Source organism: Choristoneura fumiferana, chromosome 23 (genome assembly GCF_025370935.1).
Source record: "Choristoneura fumiferana chromosome 23, NRCan_CFum_1, whole genome shotgun sequence".
Classification (NCBI taxonomy): Eukaryota; Metazoa; Arthropoda; class Insecta; order Lepidoptera; family Tortricidae; genus Choristoneura; species Choristoneura fumiferana.
Window position 1 is genome coordinate 14,702,595 of NC_133494.1, and position 24,274 is coordinate 14,726,868.

The window sequence follows — 24,274 nt, forward strand, 5'->3', positions numbered from 1 at the left end:
AAAGTCAATCTTTTTTTTTAATTTCCTCCTTTTTCCACACTGGCAACTTATTTATTTATTAGACACTGACGATCAAGGTCGGTGCTCAGTACAATCTTCATTGAGGGACTAAATGAAAAGTTCGCGAATACCTTTCATTGAGCCGTAATCGGCTTACCCTTTTGTATTAAATTACCACCCTTTCAATTCACGGCGGGACGAAATCTTCGTTTCGATGGCGTCGATTTATTTGCAAAGAAATCATAAAGATTAGAGTATAAAATTATTTTCAGTACAACGATATCAGGATACAGGGGGCTACTACGAAATTCGAAAATCGAAGTTCTTATCGTACCGTCCCTCTCACTTTCGTATTAAATAATATTAGCGTCTGCGGGACGGCAAGATACGAAGTTACAATTTGCACTTCGTAGTATTACTTTGAGAAAGATGTTTCAAAAACATTTATTTCCAGTTAAAGGTTCGCGTGACGTCATAGGCTCTCCTCCACAAACTTTGAGGCGCTATATCTGTCATTTTTGGTGTGATAGACAAAAGAAAAAAAAATACGTATGTTATTTTATTATTTCCTGATAATCTAATTAACAGAATAATTAGAATAATATTTTTTACCGTTTAAACTTGCCGATTACAAAGGTTACCATATGTGCCTTTTCTAATTTATCAATTGATATTCAAATACAAAGTCCCGGCACAACGCTTTATCAATTTGACCGAAGAAGAACTAAGCGGTTGCATCGCACTAAATCAATTCAGTCATTGTGCAATCAATTGCGCCTTGTCGATTGTCCTTTTGAAATCGCAACGTGTTACAAACTAGCTTTTATACGCGGCTTCGCTTGCGTAAAACATTAGTATTGAAATTCAGGGATATTATTTCATTCCCAAAAATAACATCCTGGTCTTTCCGAACTTCTAACCAACGGGATTAGTGGTGAAATATAGATGCATAGAAAAACCAGAAAAATAAGACCAGCGCTGGGAATCGAACCCAGGTCCTCGGCTTTCCGTGCCACGTGCTATACCACTACACCACCACTGGACAGGGGTACAGACACGAATTTCTCCTATGCATCATATATCTCAGCTTGTTTGTTTCTTATTTAGTCACTTAAGGGAACATTCTAGTCAACTAAGTAAACAATTTTGTGTAAAATATGTTCAAAAATCGTATGTGAAATTGTCCACAAAGTTGTTTATTATTAAGGTTAGCTCTGTAGAACAATGTTATTCTTTAGCAGCTGACGCAAAGGATAAAGTCTAGAAAAATACACTTTGAAATAAAAACACACCACTTCCTTTCTCATAGTAGGAAAGTATGTAATCTCTAGAGAAATCTAGAGAGCCACTTTAATACTTTCCATTTGGGTTTACTGCGTTTTATAACACATAAACTTGTACTTTGAAAACTAAATTCTGTTTTGTACTGACGCATACTAAAAGTATAGTCACCAGCAGCAATATCAGACACAATAAAGCGTGTATCTGATACGGTTCTATTTCTGGGGCCTGTAGGAGGTGTTAGATATTTTTGCACGCACCGCTGTGGTGGTTAATACAGGTAAAGGTGACTTAGATAGTCACTATATACAATTCCTACAACAATCAATAATGTATCAACACTATTTCACAAATGGCCACCAATAAAATTAATAAAGAACTTTTTTAACAAAAAAGTAAAACCGACCCAAAAAAAAAATAACAAAAAATGGAACCGGCTAGAAAACCCTTGAAAATATTTTTCTAGGTACCTACTAGCTCGAAGTCGGTGACTCAGCACGAGCCAGCAGGAGTGGAACAATAGTCGTTTACCTCACCTACATACCATGGGTTTCTTTCCCTCCTTCTGAGACGTGCTGAGTCACCGACTTCAAGCTAGTAGGTACGACTTCGAAACCCTTGAAAATATTTTTCTAGGATTTCGTAGTCGGTTCCATTTTTTGTTATTTTTTATTTTTTTGGAGTCGGTTTTACTTTTTTTGTTAAAATATTCTTTATTTCTCACTTGTTAGTGATTCGTAGCCAAAGTACACTCTCACGATTCCATTAAGCACAAACACGACTTAGTTACGTTGTTTTATAACAGAGTTCCGTTGCCTACCTTCTGGCTTCAGCATCAGATTAGTACGAAAGAATCATTAACTTAAAGCTTCTTCTTAGTCGCTTATCTAGGTATATTAATCATGATTGTTTATAGACGAGCGAGCATACTTAAATTTGACTAGTTCTACTGTCTTCTTCATCAGGTCCAGGTTACCAAATGATACTTTCTGAATGTAAATGCTTATCTTAATGCTAAAAATGCCAAAATCGCCATAGGTGTGCCTATTTAATTTGAGGTTTTCCCTCGATTTCACTAGGATCCCACCATCAGATCTCAACTTGGTGACAATGGGACCACCTCAGAAGAATACTCTTTCAAATAAAAAAAGAATTTTGAAAATCGGTCTACAATTGACTGAGTAATCGGTAAACATACATAAAAAAATACAAACATTGGAACATAGAACCTCCTCCTTTTTTGAAGTCCTTAAAAACAAGCAGCGCGGAAAGGAAACAAAATAATAAAACCGGTCCTGTCAAAGCTCATCCACGCGGCGTTTTAACTTTACATTATTTATTAATCAAGAATTGTTTTATTTTCATTAATATACACTCTAAGGTTCACGGGGCCTACCACGCTCTCTTAATACGATTCAGTTTAGGCTCTAAACTGAACTGCATCGCTATTTCGTACCACGACGTTACTTTTGCGATTCACTTCAAGCACGGTTCAGCGACAGCGATACAGACATTTTCATTCACTCACTTCAAGCGGTTTTCGTACCATGACGCTTAACTTGAGTGGGAATTAAATCGCTTCAGTGTAAAATTTAGCGCTCAGTATAAGTTACTCATTCTGACAATTATTTTGGAGTTTTACTTAGAATATTTTAAATTTCAAGAACTTTTAAACTTTTATTCAAGTTTTATAAGTTTTCATAGGTAGGTACTCACGTCATTGTGCTTCTTAACTCCAGTGCCCTTAGTGTAACTTTTCGGTTACAAAATACGTCTCGATCGCGTAACATCGCAAACGTTCCGCGACTAAGAGCGGCGTGTTCGTTGTATACCATAAATTGAGATTTTAACGCGAAACGCGAACGAGACGTATTTTGTATCCGAAAACTTACACTAAGGGCACTCATTGATAAAACTAATTTTTCAGTGAGAAGAGAGACTCGTGGATTAGTGACAGCGTAAACATTTTATTTGTAATCAACACAACGGTTTGCTAAGAACACGGGAATGACATAGAGTTATGGTTTTCCAAAATAAAAGAGGTTTTATTATACAATATTTGGTTTGCATTATAGCGGCATCCCTTTCGCGACTTAGCGTTTCAGTTTCGGACCACAGACAATATCGGTCTTTCATTCACTTGAAAACATATAACTCAGCTTCTGAGAAATAAAACGTCGTGGTACCGAATATTTAGGTCGTGTACGTTTTAGTTGGTGCTAAATTGAACTGCTCGGCGTTTGATCGTTTATAAAAAGATCATGGTAGGACCCCAGGTCGAGAGCCTTTCTTGCCCAACGATTAATCTGTTCTTCAAGCGATTGGCCCACCCATTGAAAGAAAGAAAATACATTTATTTAACGCCATAAAAAACAAACATAGGAACAAAACATAGAAACAAATAAAGACGTACATGACGCTAATAGGTCCCACTCAGCATAATGCCACGGAAAGCCGTGGCGCTGATTTTCAGTGAGGACCTTATCTAAAAACTAACTTCAAATAAAAATTAAAAAATAAAATAAAAAAATATTAAATTGTATGGCAACACCGGCTTAAACAGTTTAATCGTGTGCAGTCATGCACACAACAACATCAATTACAACTTCAACTTACATATCCCTGTTAATGTGTGACTGGTTCTTCAGCAAATTCCAATATTCGTGCAACACTGCGTGTTCCCGTTGGAAAAAAATACAACAGAAAAAGTTCCTAAAACACCTGGGCTACCGTTTCGTTAATCGACTATTGAAACTTCGGTGGAAATAATAATTGTTATGGCACCCATCCCATCACCTTCCGGCAGACAGTTGTACCTTGCAATTAAAAAGTTTTGACAGACTGGCAACTTCATAATTTTGCGCGTTATGAATTTGACGGTAACTTAAATGGTTTTGTTTTTAGACTTTTTAGGGATCCTATGTTAGTGCTACTTACTAGAAATCCATTATTGGTATAATAGAAGAAGCCGTGGTGGCCTAGTGGTTTGACCTATCGCCTCTCAAACAAAGGGGTGTGTGTTCAAACCGGCTCGCACCTCTGATTTTCGAAATTTCATGATGTGTGCGGAATTACATTTGAAATTTACGCACGGTTTGCGGTGAAGGAAAACATCGCGAGGAAACCTGCACAAACCTGCGAAGCAATTCAATAGTGCGTGTGAAGTTTCCACCACATTGAGCCCGTGGGAACTATGGCCAAGCCCTCTTGTTTTGAGAGGAGGCCTGTACCCAGCAGTGGGACGTATATAGGCTGGGATGGTATAATAGTACGTACAGTCAAACTATTTAATTCCTGACCCACCGTAGAACGTTCACAAGTAAGTGTCGTTATAAATTCCCTTGTCAAGCGATGCAATGTCACTATAACTTTTGTATAACGATAAGGTTCCACAATGGATCACGATTCAGTTGGTTCGAATGTACCTTGATAGAATAAAATTTTGAAAAAAAAAATCTGGCCCTTGTAATAGAGTAATCAGATATTTATTATATGCACGCTTTATTGTTGTCAGATATTGATGCTGGTGACTGTACAGAGTACAAACCGTCTAAAGTAAGGATTTTTTTTCGCGCACGTCGTTGGATGGGTGTATTAAAAAAATATTGCGGGCTTGGTAACAATTTTTATGAAATTTATATAGTAGAATCAAGTTAAAGTGCTTTATCGTGGTATTTGTGATAAGAGCTCCTAGCTCTATTATGTAATGTAGTAGTTAATTTCTTGTTATCAATGCAGTTGCAAGCATGCAGTCACTCACATTATACTCAGGTTGCAGCGTAGCACGCAAAGCTACTTCCGTTACATAATTATACCGTAGCAAGCAACTACAAACCGCTACGACCACATAGTAACAAGACACATAACTTACATAAGAACTATGTAACAAAATGCGACACAGTTCGATGAAAAGCTCGCCGTAAATTTCGATAACTTGAGTTTTAATACCCTGACTTATTCATTTCAAAGTTCAATTTCTTAAAACTGTTTGAACCGATTTCTATCAAACATAGAAAAAAGCAAGAAAGAAAGGAAAACACATTTATTGCCACAAAACATTAAATAAGATTTCATTTTTAAATCAAAGTTTACAATTTGTGACAATAGGTGTCGACGTCAGCATAATATGCTGCTGGCGCCGGCCCCGAGGAGCGACAGAGCGGCAGAACAGGAAAAGACAGGAGTGACAGGACAGGAGGAGCCAACGCCAAAAAAACTCGCACTCAGTCAAAAGCGCACTCCCTCTCTCTCTCTCTATAGCTGTGATGCGACACAACACAAGCCGTCAACACACTGCATCAGATAAATGTGAACGCAACCATATAAAATATATGAAACCGATACCGTTCTGATGCGTCACGACACAACATGACAGATAAATGTAAACCGGGCTTTAGCGTCAAACTTATATCACCCCTCTTCTAGCGTCGGGGGAAAAACATGAGCTACAAATCCCTTTTATGAGGGCACAGGTCGTCACTAGGTTACCACAGGCTTTAACATACCCTGAATTGCAAAATGTCGTATCAAAGCAAAATCTAATATTATCTTGGAATCAGTGAACGCAGCGGTATTCTTAAAACTGGTTTTCTAAACGACGCTGTCTCAAGCATCTGAGTCTCATAATCTCGCAAGATGACGCCACTTCTCTGTTTTCGTTCCATACTTTAAAGAAAACCAACTTGTTCTTGCCGGTCAAAGTGGCGCTAGTCGAGAAATATGCGCTAGGATTCATATGGACAGGAATTCGTTCCAAGCTTGGGCACCGTATTGTGTAAGTTTTGTGATGCTGCTTCGTTGGTTTAAGGACAGAAGATAGTAAAACAAAAGTGCCACGGTATTTTTCTGATATCGGAATTTAAAGCGAAATACTAGAAAAGGCAATAATATGTACTCGTAATAACTTGAATTCTTTAATTGGTTAGTTTTGAGTGACTAAAATTTATTTCTATGTTTGTTTCGACAAGTCATAGTTATTCATTGGAAAATTGATTTAATTGTTGTATGTTACTTAAGTAAAATTATAGGTTATTTGTCTTTTTAAATGTCGTTATGAGAGCGATTAGTAAACACACGACTTCAACTCTACCAGATTTTTAAGTGATGTACTCGTAAAAGAAAGTAGTACACATATATTTTTACAAAAAAAAGTAAAAAACGAGCCAAGCGCGAACTCGCACTTGAAGGATTCTATACTGCCGTATTACACATAGGCCTATATACGTTCCACTGGCTGGGCACGGGCCACTCAAAATAGGAGGCTTTTGGCTGTAGAACCTACGTGGGCCTAGTGTGGATTGGGAACTTTGCACGATTTGCATGATGTGTGCATCATTAAGTTTTGGCGGATATCTTCATGATGTCATCCTTTGCCGTAAAGCACATGGTAACTTTCAAATGAAATTTTGCACACCAATTTCAAAAACTTATAAAGGGTTCATGCTCCTTTATACTGAGTTACATTCGTGAAATATTAAACTGCGCTAAATATAGTTCAACATTAATCCATTCACAAACGAACCACAAACTTTTTTGTTTATGTTTTGTCCCTGATGTTCAAATATTAGCGGACCGCAACGGAAGTCCAAAGCTCCACATTGGGCCTTATTTTTAACCCTCAATAAGGTAGAGGCAATTTAGCGACCACTTGCATTGAGTTGGAAACTGAACCTTATTAATTTCTTGACTGGATGGCAAACGAGTAAGTGGGTCTCCTGATGGTAAAAGATCATCACCGCCCATAGACACCTGCAACACCAGGGGGATTGCAGTTGCGTTGCCAACCTAGAGGCCTAAGATGGGATACCTCAAGTGCCAGTAGTTTCACCGGCTGTCTTACTCTCCACGCCGAAACACAACAGTGCAAGCACTGCTGCTTCACGGCAGGATTAGCGAGCAAGAAGGTGGTAGCAATCCGGGCGGACCTTGCACAAGGTCCTACCACCTGCTAATGTTGAAAATACGACAAACTTTAAAAATATTCTTTGTCAGGTATGTATTCGATAGCTGCTTTTGATTCTGTGGCAGTATGCTCTATTAAATGGGGCCTAATTAAGGGTTAAATTTAGGCATTGAAAATAAAAATAAAAGTGGTTTTTAAAACAAAGGCCAAGTTTTCTAGATTTGAAATCTTACTGAAATCGTAGTGGTCGTAGTTGTACTTTAGAAATAAATTGGTCAATAATATTGCTCTACTCCTTATCATGTTAATGAGATAACTTGTTAAATTGGTAGTTGTGCATTTTTGTTGCAAAAGTGACTGTAGCGTATCTTTCTAGCAACATTACGATTACCTACAATTACTGTTACGGAGAATAGAGTAAGATAGATAGACTTATCTTAAGTCTTAACAATAATATGTATGTTTTTATAAATTAGTGTTCGTGATATGGCGATCACTTTGACTTCTAATTCATTGGCGCTCATGCGCTCTAAGATCACAAAATCAAAGATTAAATAAATCACAGGTAATAATAGGTATAGATGTAGGAATAGAAACAGATATTAATAATGTTAGTATTTTTACTCGTAAAAAGTATTGCATACAATGATTACATAAATCTCATACCTAATTCAATAAACTCGGATAAGCCTCGGTAGGTACCTAATCCGGCACTCGACTTCAAGATCCATCATTATAAAACGATTGTATAAATTATTAGGTACTACATATCTACATTGTATATACATGTCTATTTATTTTATGCCAGCGGGGGCTTTTTTTATAAGTTTTTTTTTGTAATTTAGTAGGTATTAAGTTTTTAAGTTAGGTAGTTAGTTTATAGTTAAGTTTTATTTATGGTTATTTTTTATGTGTTTTCTCTTTAATATTTTTTTTATTTAAAACACAGGCTCAAGGGCAATCTCTCACTTTAAAACACAGGCTGGCAAGAAAACTGAAAAGCGATTATTTAGAACTTAGAACAGTTTAGCGAATTCTCTGCGAGAAAACAAAAGCAAAACCAAGCCTGTTAAATTAGAAGTAAGCTCTTCTGTGAAAACTTAAACCTTAGAAAGTTTGGTGTTTAGTCTAAATATTACATTGCTGCTAAACCTCGATTGTTCGGGAACAGTAAGGAACTACACCCCGCCTTAGCATTTCCGTCGTATTTAATTTTCAGTGCCATGCCGGATTTACATGAGCGTAGTACTTCGTTTATAGTATAGTAAAGGGGAATTAATGTGAGGTCTTTTGAACAAAAATGGTCTCTCGATTTGTCACTCAATAGAAGCTGCCTGCGAAATTCAAAAACTACTACTAGTACTAATGGAGTTAGATAATAGTCTTAGGGGCTGTTTCACCATCCATTGATTAGCGTTACCCGACGGTTAAATGTGATGCCGTCTCTGTCTATCCGAACAAACAAATAGAGACGGCATCACATCTAACCGCCAGTTAACACTAATCAAGGGATGGTGAAACAGCCCCTTAGAATAGAGACTGTCACTTAATTATCGGCGACTGTATCACGGACGCCATTTATTACCGAGCTTCGTGGTGCCAAGGATTCAGTTCTCAAGCGCATGAGGCGCCCATATCACCATGTTAGTCTCAAATAGGCGTTGAGTGTACCGTTTGGATGTTCGCGTGTTGTTTAAATTTATTGTTTTTATAAGTAAAAAAATTAGCGACCGAAATTGTAGTAGGTTTAGAATATAAGCACTAACACAACGTTTACAAGCACGGAGAATTAATTTAAAAAGCAACATTCATAAACTTTAATCATTTTCGATCCCGCTCCTCATTGCATGTATGTGAATATGTAAACTCTTTAATGTACAAAAGAAAAGAAACAATCAAAATTTACCTCTTTAGCGGCTTAGTAAATAGACAAACGTAACCCTTTTCACCTACCTACCTTACTTACCTTACCAACCGACCTACCTACCTGCTTACCTTATCTACTTACCTTATCTGCCTGCTACCTTTTTTAGTAACTTGTATAGCGGAGACAATAGAGAGATCTCATACTTGAAACACTTGAAATATCTTAATGTAAATTCGTGTCATATTACGCTTAAATTAATACGAGTACGCTTTGTGACAAACGTTGTGACACGAGGTCGGTAAGTAAGTAATGTTTTACAAATGAGGTGACGAGTGATAAACCCGAGCTGCAAGGCGAGGGTTTTCATCGTCACGAGTTTGTAAAACCTAGCCAACCGTGTATCATAGGACGTTTTTTAATACATTTGTGAGAAAATATGCAATTAATAACACAAAATTGAAAAATAAAAACAATACGACGCAAAGTTTTACAAAAATGGTGCGTCCGTAATGCGCATGCGTAAGTTTTGTTTTTAATTAGGTTAACTAAAACTATCAGGCAAAGGTTCGACGCGTTCAGCCACTGCAATTTTGTAGAATAAATAAAATGTGGAAATCATTAAAATCTGAGGTAATTAAATTACAGTTTATAATAATTGCAATCAATTTTGCAAATTTATTACTTAGTTTTGTCTACGTATAGGTCGATATTTTTTATTTTTAATATTTAAAACTCTTTGCTTGTAAGCTTTTAAAATAGGGAATTTAAAAAAACTGTATAAAATGGCTCTGAGTTTTTCGAAATTCATGTGCGGAATTACATTTGAAATTTACCACGAGCTTTGCGGTGAAGGAAAACATCGTAAGGAAACCTGCACAAACCTGCGAAGCAATTCAATGGTGCGTGCGAAGTTCCCAATCCGCACTGGGCCCGCGTGGGAACTATGGCCCAAGCCCTCTTGTTCTGAGAGGAGGCCTGTGCCCAGCAGTGGGACGTATATAGGCTGGGATGGATTACGAGCCATGTATACATCCTTTGAAAGTGAATCGCAATTATTTTATTCGTGTCTCACAAATTGCCTAGCATAAATGTATCGTGTAATTTATAGACGGCCCTTTATCATTAGTAACTAAGCTCGTGTAAATGCGGCACAGCCAAAGTGAGACATTCAGTGGAAGCTGTTGTCATAAAGTAAATAAATTACTGGGGACAAACAAGGGCGTGTTCCATAGAGCTGCAAGACAAGTTTGCAAGGAAATGGCATGGTTTGTCATTTGAGTAGCATGCCTGACAACTATCACGGTTTGAGTGTAAAGGCGGGTTTACACGAAATTAATTGCGACTAGGGGTAATGCTTAGACAAGTTTATAGAAGAAAAGTTGTTTTTTCATTGTATAATGATAATTATTGTAGGGACCTGTATCTATTTCAAACGCAATGCCATCTAATGCATCTGGGGCTTCTGGGGATTCTCATTTTAAATGTACCCTTTACTTTTTTTTTCAGAATTAGGTAATCCTGGGTTCTTCTTACTCAGCATCACGAGCACTATTGATTTGGACGAAGAAAAAAGTGTCCTTTTTTGTGGTAGATTTGTGACTATTTTCTTACAGTTTATAAGAATAATCACAAAATGGACCCAAAAAGTTGTATGGAAAATTATCAAAATCAATAGTGCTTGTGATTCTGTGTAAGAATAACCCAGAAAAAAAGTAAAAGATAGGTACTCGTACACTTAAAATGTCAATCCAAAAATACAGTTCCTATTTTTACCGAAGTATACTGTATCATTTGATTTGGCTATGGCATTTCAAGTCTTCTTTCTCAAGAGTCCATCGTGTCTTACATAAATGCTATCTTTAGCTATGTGACTGTTTATTTCCTAAAAAAAATAAAAAAATAAGATGAGAGCGTAACGTTACCTAAAAGCGCCAAATTTTATTTGTACAACGCGCTCTGAACCAAATAAATTGCTGAAAAAAATTGGTTCTTACGGAAATATATATCTAAATATTTATAATTTTCAATAGGGGCTTACCAAAATGCGCTCCTACGCTTCAGTTCTAGTGAAGATTATAGAAATTGCTCAATACCTACCATTTAAATTGAAAAAAAAAAATACTACATTACAAACACGCACAAAGACATTTCCAACGACGAATCGTCCCAGCATACCAAAACGCATAACTCACATAAAACACCTTTCACGCTTCTCATCGTAAGGTATTTGTTACAATTCGCCATAAAACAAATGCTGCTCTAGCATGATACACACGAATGTTTTTTTTTCTTTCCAGAACTGACATTATTTTATCTATTTGTGACATTACAATGCTACTAAAGTAATCCGACTACTATGCATAATAAATGCGAAAATGTGAGTGCGTGTCTGTGTGTGTGTGTATGTTAGTTACACTTTCACGCTAAAACGGCTTGACAGATTTAGATGAAATTGTTATGTAAACAGCTGAACGCATTGGCTACTTTTTATCCCGATATTTCCACACGATCGATCGGGATAAAATCGTAAAATCTCAAATACTAGTATTAGAGATATTATTATGAAATTTGGCATTGGTGTCTTATATGCAACGTTGATGAAATCCATGATGTAATTTTTGGAAATTCCCCACGAGCGGCTCGTTGCTCGCTGGTTTCTCCGTAACACTACGTACTGACAGCATGAATGCTCGCTGTGTAGCATATTACATTACACCTCGTAACGTTGGTCAGTACCCACCTTTAAATGCAGGTTGCTTCCAACTGAAGCAACTGGAGTGCGGGTACACACACTCCTTCTGAGAGGAAGATTGTGCCTTGCAGTGGGAGATGTACACATGCTGAGATAATGAAGGATGCTAGCCCGCCACAGGAAGATATCACTTTCGCAGCTCACGTGACCGGAGTAAACCCCTTTTCCCGCGTCGACAGGCCCATCAGTAACGTGCCTTTACTGCCCTACATGTAGAAGGTCGCCATACAAGAAACATGTTTCTTCCAGTCAGTCTACAGCAGTGTTTTTCAGACTGTGGGTCGCGACCCCCCGGGGGGTCGCGGATGCCCCGTTAGGGGGTCGCGTTATCTTTAAAATACTCTCACCGTTATTGTGTATGATTATTCAATGTTTGTATTAGCAATTTATCAACGTAGGCAAATAACTGTAAGTGGACGTAGGCAGGGGGTCGCCAAATATTTTTCAAACCAAGGGGGGGTCGCGTCCTGAAAAAGTTTGAAAAACACTGGTCTACAGAATACAGATGGACGACCAGACAGACAATGATCTTTACAATACATTTGCTCGATAAATACACTTTATATTACATGGCTCGTAAGTTCATTTTACCGCACTAGTGCGATTTTTTACATTTTTTTTTAATTCTCCATTTATAAGTTTAGAAGCAGAGTTTTAAATGACAAAAGTAAAAAATATCGACTTATTATACGTAGAAAAAAGCCGTGGACGGACGGACAGACAGACAGACAGACATGGCGATTGGCCATTTTGGGTCCGGAACCCTAAAAAGGTAGCAGGCAGATAAGGTAAGTACATTAGGTAAGTAGGTAGGTAGGTAGGTAGGTAAGGTAAGTAAGGTAGGTAGGTGAAAAGGGTTACGTTTGTCTATTTACTAAGCCGCTAAAGAGGTAAATGTAGAGGTAAAAGGTAAAAAACAACGTGTTTTGTTTTTGCTAGCACTAAGTTCCTATCATCTTTTAGGTATGATTTAGTTTTTAAGGTTTTGTAATTTTATGTAGGAATCTTTAAAATATAAGTTAAAAAATAACAAGACTAACTGACTAACTAACCAACGAAATCGCGTACCAGGGTTTTGGCGCGGTTTTGGCGGCGAGACAAAACAATTTGTCTCCATTTGTAGGCAATTTTGTAAGGCCTAACGTTACAGGCTAGCTATTGTTCTAAAGCTAACACGTAACACAATCTGAGACTAAGTGGCTTACATAAGTATCATAGCTTGAGCGGCGATTTTAGGGTTCGAGTAGGACCTAGGATATGTTTCGCCTTACATTGTTGCTGGGCACACAGATACCTGTTACTGTTAACTTTAACAAGATAAAAATAATTGTCAATCTCACACATAAGCCTCCTTTCAAATGTAGAAGACTTGGGTTGTAGTTCTGATGCGGGCTCAATGAGGGCTATCGTTTTTTGTCTCACCAGATGGCGCACTGTTGCGTGAGGTTTTTAAGTAAGGCTTTCAAAGTCTGTTATTACGGGCGTGAAAACAAAGTTTAGATTAAAATCATATTTAATACACCTTAAAACCGTACCATAAAAATATCGAGCATGCCATAGTGTTGCATAGTCCCCGTTTTGTTCGTAAAAAAGGGAGGACAAATGTTTCCGAAAGACAAAACTGTCTCAAAACACAGACATTCATTGCCCCGGAAAGCATATTTGCCATAATTAATTTCAGATATTGCAAAATATTCACAAAATTATTCTAATTATAAATAAATCCGCGTAGCTCACCCAGAAACTATGAGATTTGACATTTCGGAGACCTCACGCTACACTAGCGCCTCTAGCGGCGAATTCATACGCGATAGCCCTCATTCGAAATAGGTACTGCCACAAACAGTAGGTATTTAATTATAACGAATATGTCCGGGATTTAATCACATTAAAACTACCATGTATTATTAAAATTACCACGATGTTTTGATCACATTGCAGCGGCCTTTGCGAGTCACAAGTCGACTCGTGACCAAGGCCGCTGATATATGTGGATGTTTACCTAGTCATGATTAGATCCCGAGAATATATTTCGAATTATGAGTGAGAATCACATTTTTAAAACTATACTGTTGAATTGCTTCGCAGCAGAAATACACCAAAAATCTTTTTTACAAAAAAAAACATAGTTACCTGCCACGGGACACCGACAAAACGTCGATGATATTGCAATAACGCTTAACCTAAAAATTTACAAAATTGAGATAGAAATACAAAGATATTTATAATTTTAAAGCTCTCTGTTAAATTTCGTCTCTAGGCATATACGCGTAGGGTTGCAGTGCAGGTAAATGAAAATATCGATATTTATATCGAAAGCTTGAAAATATCGATAATCGATAATATCGACGTTTCAACGTGATATTATCGATAATAAAAAAAAACAAAAAGACATCTTCCTTCTGTCAAACCAATTATTTTGAACGAGCAATCAAAAACATCGACTAGACGGCTTAGAATAACGACTAAAAACAGTCATTATTCTGAGCTATTATGAAACCAAAGTTGTCATAAATATTTACAATTACCGATACTGTCGTCACCGATATTTAACCTTCATATCTCGGCATTAATTCTATATCGATGAAAATATCGATATTTTAAAATCGATATTATATCGATATTATCGAAAGTTCGATATATCGCGGCATCAGCCATTGTTGGTTACTCGGCATTGCAGTATCATCCACGAAAGACTCTTCGCAGATGACGGGCATTTGCTAGTTTTACGTGGTTTTATGTATGTATGTAAATACTTTATTGTACATAAAACACAAAAATAATACAAAAAGAAAACAACAAAACAAAAGAGTACAAAGGCGATCTTATCTTTTCAAGCTAATCTAAACAGGAAAAGAAAACTTAAAGATAGGCGAACAGTAATTTATGCACAGTGAGAAGAAAGGAATAGGTATATAACATATAAATAAAAACACTTAATAAATAACAACTAATTGTTGTAATATATATACACACAAATTAAAAAAAAACATAATTTACTCGGCCAAATCGGCAAGTAGGTCATCATAACCCGCTGAGAGCACCGTGCACTGGTCAACTTCCGTTTCCAATATCACGGATTATGCCGGAAGCCTATATAGGTAACGAGTCAGAGTGTAATCTATTTCAGGAAAGCTTTACGAACAACGTAACAAAATGGATGAAGAATTGAAAAGTCCACTTCAGATGTAAGTTAATCCTCCTGTGTATTGGAATGACTCGGAAATAATAAATAATCCAGGCGATGCAGGCTGTTGTTAGGGAAAAGTTGGTTTCTTTTTTGACTTTAGTTCTTCGACGAATTACCATTTTCCGGATTCTATTAGTTCCCTCGGGATAACGATAAACGAATTTTTCACAGATGAAGGGTGTAACGACATAAAAGAAGATACTTATACCATCTTAAAATCAGTAATTGCTCTAATATAATGAATGCTTAAAAATAAATAAATAAAGAAAGAAAGAATAAATTTATTTGACAAAATTGGGCACAGCAAAAAAAAACAATTAAAAATAAGACAACCTTATCTTAAATAGATGTTTTTTTTTTCTAAAAAAGCTATGATGGCCTAATGGTGGGACCCATGCCCTCTCACGCAGAGGATTGCAAATTTGAGTTCAGGCTCTGAATTTTCAGAATCGATTTTCGTAATTTAAGTACATTTGAAAAACATGAGCTTTGAAGGAAAAAATCGTGAGTAAGAAACGAAGTAATTCAATGATGTGCATGAAATTTCCAATGTAGGGTCAATGTAAGTACACAGTGAAACATTGCAATATTTCTAAAATGCCACGTATCCAGATCTTGCACTATATCGCGTAAGGACACCCTTGAGAATCCCCCACTGTACTCCAGTTTGCATCGGCATCTCATGGAGGAACAAGTGTCTACGTAGCTTTTTCAGTATTATTGGCACAAAAGTAAATATTTTTAGCATTTTTGTAGATTTTTTATTAAATTATGGCTAGAAATTCAATATAATATTTGATACTTTCGTAATATTAAACATATTTAAATATAATGAACCGGATAACTCACGTCTTAAATGGAGTTTAGCTCGACATGTTGTTGGAGTGCGCGTGTTGCAGCAGCCGCTGAGTCGCGTTGCTCCGAAGACGAAGGGCTACGGATTAGCCCGAAACATGTCGAGCTAAACTCGATTTAAGACGTGAGTTATCCGGGTCATTATATTTAATATGAGTGAGTCTCACGGTAGTTTCATGTTCAAAATTAAACATATTTCGTAGATTATCGTGAACTAGATCACGTATTAAAGCGACACAATTCAGCAGGCAAAATTCGAGGTAAATACAAAATACCTTAGGTAGTCAACAATGAAACATTTACGCATGGGAAATTTAATGAGGCTGATTAAAGTTAAAGTAATTAAAACCGTTTTGATTATATTCGTGTATTCACATAAATAAGTCTTAAAATTATGAAACAGATTATATTAGTTTGACGTTTCATTGTTAAATATGTAATGTTTCATTCCGTACACCACTGTGGGCACAGTGAATCATTTCCCAATTTTTTACTTTTTATATTTGATGACTACACATTCCTAAAGAATACTGTATATGTCACCCGAAACCCAATAAAATTACCTAAGTACTGTAAAAAATTCAGACTTCTATCTGTCATAACAAAAGATTTATGAGATTTTGAATTTTATGTGTTTCATTGTTGGACACTTGACCCTAAACTCATTCCATATTAGAACTACAGTCTTACACTTCTCATTCTAAAAACTCAGCTGTGGAATGTTCGCTGGAGATAAGGATTTCCATAAATAAAAGGCATTTGTTAAAATAAAGCAGCAAAACATTTAATTTCGTCGCGTAAAACTCATACCTAGTTATCTAGGTCCTAAAACAAATAAAAAAAGATATTGCCTTCTTTCAGACATTAGTGTTTGGCGATAAAATGACATCGTCTCGGTTGAGAAGATTGATTGCTTTTTTCTCAATTTCGTGTTCTGATTCTACTACGTAATCGTACTATTTGTTCTTTGGCTTAAAGATGATCGCGGTATTTTGTGGAGAGATAGCATCAAAGTAAAGGAATATACAAGAAATTTTATAGTGTTTTAAATTTCCACGATTCTCGAGCTCTTGACTACACTGCAGCGCCCGTGGCCACAACTCGACTGTCATACATGACGGTCACTGCAATGTGGCCGAAACATCGATTAAATTTTACCAATGAATATTAGTGGCGGTATTAGTGGTAAACAGTTTTGTTTAAGCTAGCAATTCTTGTATAAATTATTTATTTATACAGAGGATCTCGAGTTGAGTCTCTTGCCAAGTTCATCTCAACAAAGATTTTTCTGAATCAGTAGGAGGTTTTTTGACATTTATTGTTTGTTATACTCTAAATTGAATAAAGATATTTTGAGTAATAAGTATTTGCTATGGCTGAAACCCTTTTTTTTCGATACCATCGTACAGTCAGCTGTATTAATATCTGCCACAGCGGAGTGTGCAAAAATATCTAACACGTCCTACCGGCTCTAGAAATAGAGTCGTATCAGATATTTATGCACACTTTGTTATGTCAGATATTGGTGCTGGTGACTGTACGGAAACGTTCGTAAGCATATCTGACACGCACTTGACCGATTTTGTAACTTACGCTGAAAATTCAATTCGCTCTAGTTCCAAAAAAATACATGAGCTTTTCTAATTCCCTTGGGAGCTTATTTTACCTTCGTGCCGAAAAAAGTCTAGACTTTATTAGACTGGGGCTTAAAAAAATGTAGGCGTTGCCAAAGCAATTTAATTCACATAGCTGCTTAGGGTTTTACAAACAAACTAAGGTCAAGGTCACGATAAACCAACTAAACGACGAATAAGGCTGATATTCTGACGGCGAAACGTAATTTTTCTAGGGCGTTATAGAACCTAAATTTTCACAGGCATAAAAAACAAAGTCATTTAAAGTCAAAGTCAAAATATCTTTATTAAATTTAGGCCATAACAAACACTTATGAATGCCAAAAAAAAATCTACCACCGGTTCACAAAAACCTCCGTTGAGAAGAATCCGGCAAAAACTCAACGAGGTATATTTTTTTAAAACAGATTAACAATATTATTAAATGATATGTATACATCACAAGTATTTAACACAACTTTATTTTTAACTAAGTAGGTTCGCTATTTGAAGGGATCGCTAATGCGGATCGGAATTATTTCTAAATATCCCTGTCCATGATATAATCATTAACTTTATAATACGCCTTTGATATTACTGTCTTCTTGACAATAGATCTGAATTTTGTATCCGTTTTATTTATAATATTTTTTGGAATTTTATTATAAAAACGTATGCAATTAATTAACATTGTTCTAATTCGACAGTTTCTGTCAGGTTTTTTTTTTCAGTCATATTATTCGAATCTTACTATCTCAATTAGAAAATACATCACACACACACATCACGTCATTTTTGGAGGAGAGAGACATTTGCCCAGCAGTGGGATAGTAAAATATGCTAAAAAAATATGGATGTATTTTGTTCCACCCGGAAAATAAAAATTATTCGTACACTATCACAAAAATACCTCTCAATGTAATAATCTACCCTATGTACTTACTAAAATTTATTTTTTCTTATCTTAGGTAACAAATTGCAGATTATATAACAAATAATAAAAAATATGTCAACATCATCTCACCCTATACCTACTCGCCCCACTACAAGGCACAGCTCCCAGAATGAGAGTGCTTCAGCCGTAGTTCTCACGCGGCCGCAGTGCGGATTGGGAACTTCATTTAGGGGAGGTAGGGGAGATATGGGCACCCTCCAGTTATTCCAATTCCAATATAGTTTTTTTTATTTCCCTATTTTGATAGTTTAGTTTACCCATTGACAACACTGTTCACCTATAGACTAGCCGTCATTTCGTTCAGTTGTAAAATACAGGCATTTTTATTTTTATGTAAAAATTCATTGTTTAAATAAATAAATATACAATTAGAAACCGGTCAATTTAATAATTTGATGTGATTTCAAAGTAAATAAACGAAGAACCAGCCAAAGGTATGTGTTTTATTATGTTTTTTTTTTCATATATCTGCTAACGTATAAATTAGTTTGAAGTTACGCTAGAATATCTAACCAAATTTTTTACGAGAATATTAAGTTGAAAAAATATGCAGCGGGAGGAATGGCCACTTGTTTTGAGGGAGGTTTGGGCATGCCCAATGCTCTTTATAAGACTGAGCAAGACGCGAAATACATATTTCCATTTCCTGAAATCCTGAATGAATCCTGATTATCCTGAATGTCGTCACATACCGAGCGTCCCACTAAATTATGGCAAAACTAAACTGCCAAAACCAAAAGCAACTAATAATACCAAACGAGGTTGCTCTAACTCTGCATTCGATAAACTTTTATAGGTAATAACCACTCTTAGTTAAATTAAAAGGTTAAGGGGCTGTTTCACCATCGATTGATTAGCGTTAACCGATGGTTAAATGTGATTTCGTCTCCGTCTATTCGAACAAAACAAATAGAGACGGCATCACACCTAACCGCCAGTTAACACTAATCAATGGATGGTGAAACAGCCCCTTAATGTTTAAATTTATTTACTCTGTTGATTACTGTTGTGATTTAAATACAATACGAGGAGCTGGCACTGCCAAGAGCGTATCGGCAATTATTGAAAAAATATTAGTTTTTCTTTTACAAATATTCAATTTTACTCGCAAATGTGATGAAAAACATTGTATGTCGCACGGGCGGTACTAGAATTACTAAGATCGACTAATTAAAGCTCTGAGTCTTTGACTTCGGGCTTCTAATAGACTCTCGTTCGTAATTCCTTATTTACCGCCCTCAAGACACAATGTACTATTATTTATTTGTTTGAGTCAAATCTTAAAAGCTAAATTTGACCCACTTCCAGAGGTCCGATTGACTTAAATTTGACATACTCATGTAAATTCGATGACAGTACAATAATCTGGTAGTGACATCTTCCGCGTGGCATTGACGCAACTCTAGGTTACTATGTTTTTTTTTAAGTTACCGACACAAATAGGTTAGGACGAATTGCTTTTTAGACCACCTTAATACTTAGACGAGCTGCTTTTTAGACCAAGTGATACTGTGCCTCAAAGAAAGTAAAACTGTCTAAAGTTATTTAAGTAATGTTACTATTTGAGAACTTCGAGCTTTTGATTAACAGGGATATTATCCGAAGACAAATATTTTGTACAAAACCATAGGAATCTCTGCAACCCTCCGTATTTACGTTACAAAGGGCATTGCCACCGCAAAATTCTAATCTCGAAAATGTATCCCAAAAATAACGACGGAATAAACATGGTAAATTATTACACGCATTTTAGCTGCCATTATCACATAATGCCTGGAAAAACACGAATATTTCATACGATACGTGACCCTTACGATTTTTATTTTACCAGCCATTAAACCGCCGCGATGCGTCAAATCGTTGGTCATTTACGAATTCTATTTTTTCAAATAAAAATAAAAAATCGAATTATGTTTGAAAAAACCGGCCAGATGCAAATTGAAGTGGCGCACCGAGCGTTCCGTCAAATTTATGAGGTAAGTATCTGTGAATATTTCCAGTGTAAGCAAAGCCTATGAAAAATGTATCTACACAGTATGAGGTTCTTTTGGGTATGTAATGATTGGTATACCAACTTTTGATATATTTCCACTGGATATAACAAAATTTAATAAAATTTCATTGGATATAATCACTCCAGGGTCAAAATAAACTTTTGGTATAACAACAATCAGTATAATTTAATGTCGTATAATGTTCAAATAGTATAATACATTTTTGATATAACGTTTAATGAGTAAGAGAGATATAAGTATTGGTGGTATAGTGTTTTGTAAGATATTTTTTTTCGGTTGCAATCTGTTTAGAAGGAACATATATATGCACTTATTTTTGTTTTATTTAATTATTAATAAAAAAACTATAGTATTATACAAAAGAGTCGGTTCTGGCGCTTCGACGGCCGCTGACGCGGTACGCTCGCTTCGCTCGCTCGGCTCGCGCGCTGTAAGGTCACAGTTCCACCTAACACTCCTCCTCGCTTCGCTCGTTGTCGTAAACTAACCTAACCCAAAGTACATCAAATCAAATTAATAACAATAGAAATAAGTTTGGTTTTTAAGATAAATTGCATTATATCAATTGTTGTTATATCCTTCGTTATGCACCGACACCAACCTGCCTTAGAGTAAAATAGGTAAGAAATAATAGTAGTAAGTATTCCAGATTATGCAGTACATTTATACTTTTTATACCAACTGAGCTTTATATCGAACAAAGTTATATCCCATGTATGTTATACGTTATGACTGTTAGATTAATAGTTGTTCTATTACAAGTTCATTATATCTGTTGACAATTATATTACATGAGAATATATCAAATGTTGTTATATCAAAAGTGCATTATATCCTTTAATCGTTATATCCAGTGAAAATATATCAAAAGTTTATATATCGATCGATACGCACCCGGTCCTTTTAGATGGTCTACGCAATTGTAGACCAATTTATGGTTTAACAACTTATTATTTCAATTTGAATTATCTGATGTCGCGATTATGAATGCTGTGTTGCCAAGATAAATAATGAAGTCCTTTGTCTTAAATGGCTATCCGATGTTCAAAGAATAATAGATTAAGTACCTTGAAATTCGGCTTTTGAGCCATTATTTAGTAAGAGCTTGTCGGGATGTGCCTTCTGGGTATATTAAATAAGTTTATATTAAAAAAACATTTTAATAAGCCTTTTTTTTGCTGACCGTAGTTTTTGTTGTCATCAAACTTATATTATTATGTATGTAATTGTATATCAAATTTCAAGTCAATCCGACCACGCAAGATTTGACCGAATAAGAACCATCAGGGCAAGTTAAAGTTTAAATAAAATCTTGTCAAATACTAGGTGCCTTAAAAACATCTCCTAGACCAGTGTTTTTCAACCTGAGGGTTGAACCCCTTTTAGTTGCTGGGAAAACTACTTCAGTGGAAAAAAAAAAAGCTTAAAAATATTTATTAAGGAAATTTTAACTAATAGAGCAGGGGGGGGTCTCTTCATGCGAAAGGCAGGGGTCGTGTCATGAAAAATGGTTGAAAAACAATGTTCTAGACAACTATGTCGGAGCAAAGGCTGACTTCAACAATGCATGTTTAAGTGGTAATTGTTCGATTATTTTACGAGTACTTGCAAGGCAAGATATGACCCATAAAACAGGGCAAGTTAATAAAAGCTTGTAAAAATCGTAAATTCATGTTGAACATTAGACGACCAGATGGCCTAGTGGTTAGAGAACCTGGCTACGAAGCTTGAGGCCCCGGGTTCGATTCCCGCGTCGGGGCAAATATTTGTATGAAAAATACGAATGTTTGTTCTCGGGTCTTGGGTGTTTAATATGTATATAAGTATGTATGTATCTATATAATTATATTTATCCGTTGCTTAGTACCCATAACACAAGCTTTGCTAAGCTTACTTTGGGACTAGGTCAATTGGTGTGAATTGTCCCGTGATATTTATTTATTATTTATGTTCCTTTCTAATTAGTGACCTTGTATTGCAGGACATTATTAATTTATTAGGTTTTAAATCATAAAATACATGGGACTCTGAAATAATTAATGCAAGTGATTAAATTTAATTAATTAGTGGCCGCGGAGCCGATCCCCGCTCTGGGTCGTTCCTGGTGCAGCACATTTCCATAGCAATACGAGGCAACGCTGCCAGTGCTATGGGAACATTTGCCCCGGGTTCGACCCAAAGCGGGTTATATTAGTTAGGTTTTTCTCTTTTTGTAAATATATGTTTGTAAATTAGTCTGTAATTAATATCTACGAATAAATATTAATGCAATAAATGGGATTACTCACGTATTCATCGATCAAAATGGTCGTCACATAATCTCAAATTCATCCAAAATTTTTAGCAATCATGGTTCATTCGATATGCTTTGTTTTGAGATGTTCAGATTTTTAGTCGAAAATGATTTAATAAGTTATAATTTATAAAGTATACAAACTTTTTTTTTACTTGGTTACTGAAATAATCTTAAAAACTTAATTTGTCAATCATTAAATTCGACTAAACTTTAATATACTCAGCGGCACAAAATTTGGCCCACTAGGCCAGATTTTTTGCCGCTCAGTATACCCTTTTAATTGCTTTCGTGGTCAAGTTCAAGTTCGTAAGGTTAAAAGTTCGTTGTTAATTTTATTCACAAATACTACTAAAAATATAAGTCATTTGAATCACATCTTTTTTAAACTATTATATTCCCAATCATCTAAGTCCCCTTAAACATTTAACAATTAAAAATAAAATGAAAAAAAAACTCACGTTAAACTCCTTCCCCAAAAATGAACAACTTTCGCTCACTACCACAGAAAAGTAGCTGGCACTCAACACTAAAACAAAACACTGCTCAACCAAACTTTACCACCCGCGTTACCGTAACTTTGGCGTGCGCGTTGCGTTACGGGTTCGCGTTCGCCCTACGCCGTAGCTAGCAGACGACTGCTCTTCGACATTGTACTAGCCGAATGTTCTATACTTGGAAGCAACGCACGGTAGCGAAAGTGCAAAGTGCACTACAAAAATGATAAACTAATACTTTCAAGGTATATACTCAGAGGGTGTTTCGAAAACGTGTGTTAAAGTTTAGCAAGCTAAATAAGGGTAAAATTTCTGTAATACTATTTTTATTTAATACCTACACAAGGTATTAATTAAATAACTGAATACCTCAGACACCCCAACAGCTTTTTATTACTTTAAGTTAGTTAACTGCCTTTATTTCCAAATACCTTAATTATTTATAAAAATATTCGCATGTTTTGCTGAGTCAGTAATTCTTCTCGATTTCTACTTTTACATTCTTAATTGGTTCGCGTCAGTGGCACTTCGCCGTTTACAAAAAAACTAACTGAAAAATGGCAAATATTAATTTAAATAAATAACCTGGCTAAGAAATTTATTTGGCGTGTACTGCATTCTTAACTTTTAGACTGGGCATAGTGAAAAAATAGTTTAAAAAAAAACACAACACGCTTTAAAAAATAATGTAATCGATTTGACTCTCGATTCTGAATAAACTTCTATTAGTTGTTAATTAAACACTTTGTATACCTAGCTGGTAGTTCTACTTGACGTACTGACAGATATAAATATAACGTGACGCAACTGAAAATCTTCTAAACTATTCATAGACGAAACTAAATATTATAAACCTCTTTGATGTAAGATACTTCCTAACAGTGTTTGAATTTAGAAAGTATACTCAGGTATACTCAGTCCACCAACGAGATGGATGGATGACCGGCTTAAAGCCGCGGGTTCACGGTGGATGCAGGCCGCATCCAACCGAAGCAACTGGAGGTCTATGGGGGAGGCCTATGTCCAACAGTGGACGTCCTACGGCTGATATGAC

The 24,274-nt window shown here is 36.0% G+C and overlaps 1 protein-coding gene across 1 annotated transcript in view; it reads right to left on the minus strand.

Moving 5' to 3' along the window:
• The window catches only part of LOC141441028 (neuropeptide CCHamide-1 receptor-like), a 279,791-nt gene extending 256,430 nt beyond the window's left edge, over positions 1-23,361 (minus strand). The window contains exon 1 of the mRNA XM_074105647.1: positions 23,185-23,361. The gene's annotated coding sequence lies outside the window, so the exon portion shown is untranslated. The remainder of the gene's footprint in view (positions 1-23,184) is intronic.
• Positions 23,362-24,274: the final 913 nt, after the last annotated feature.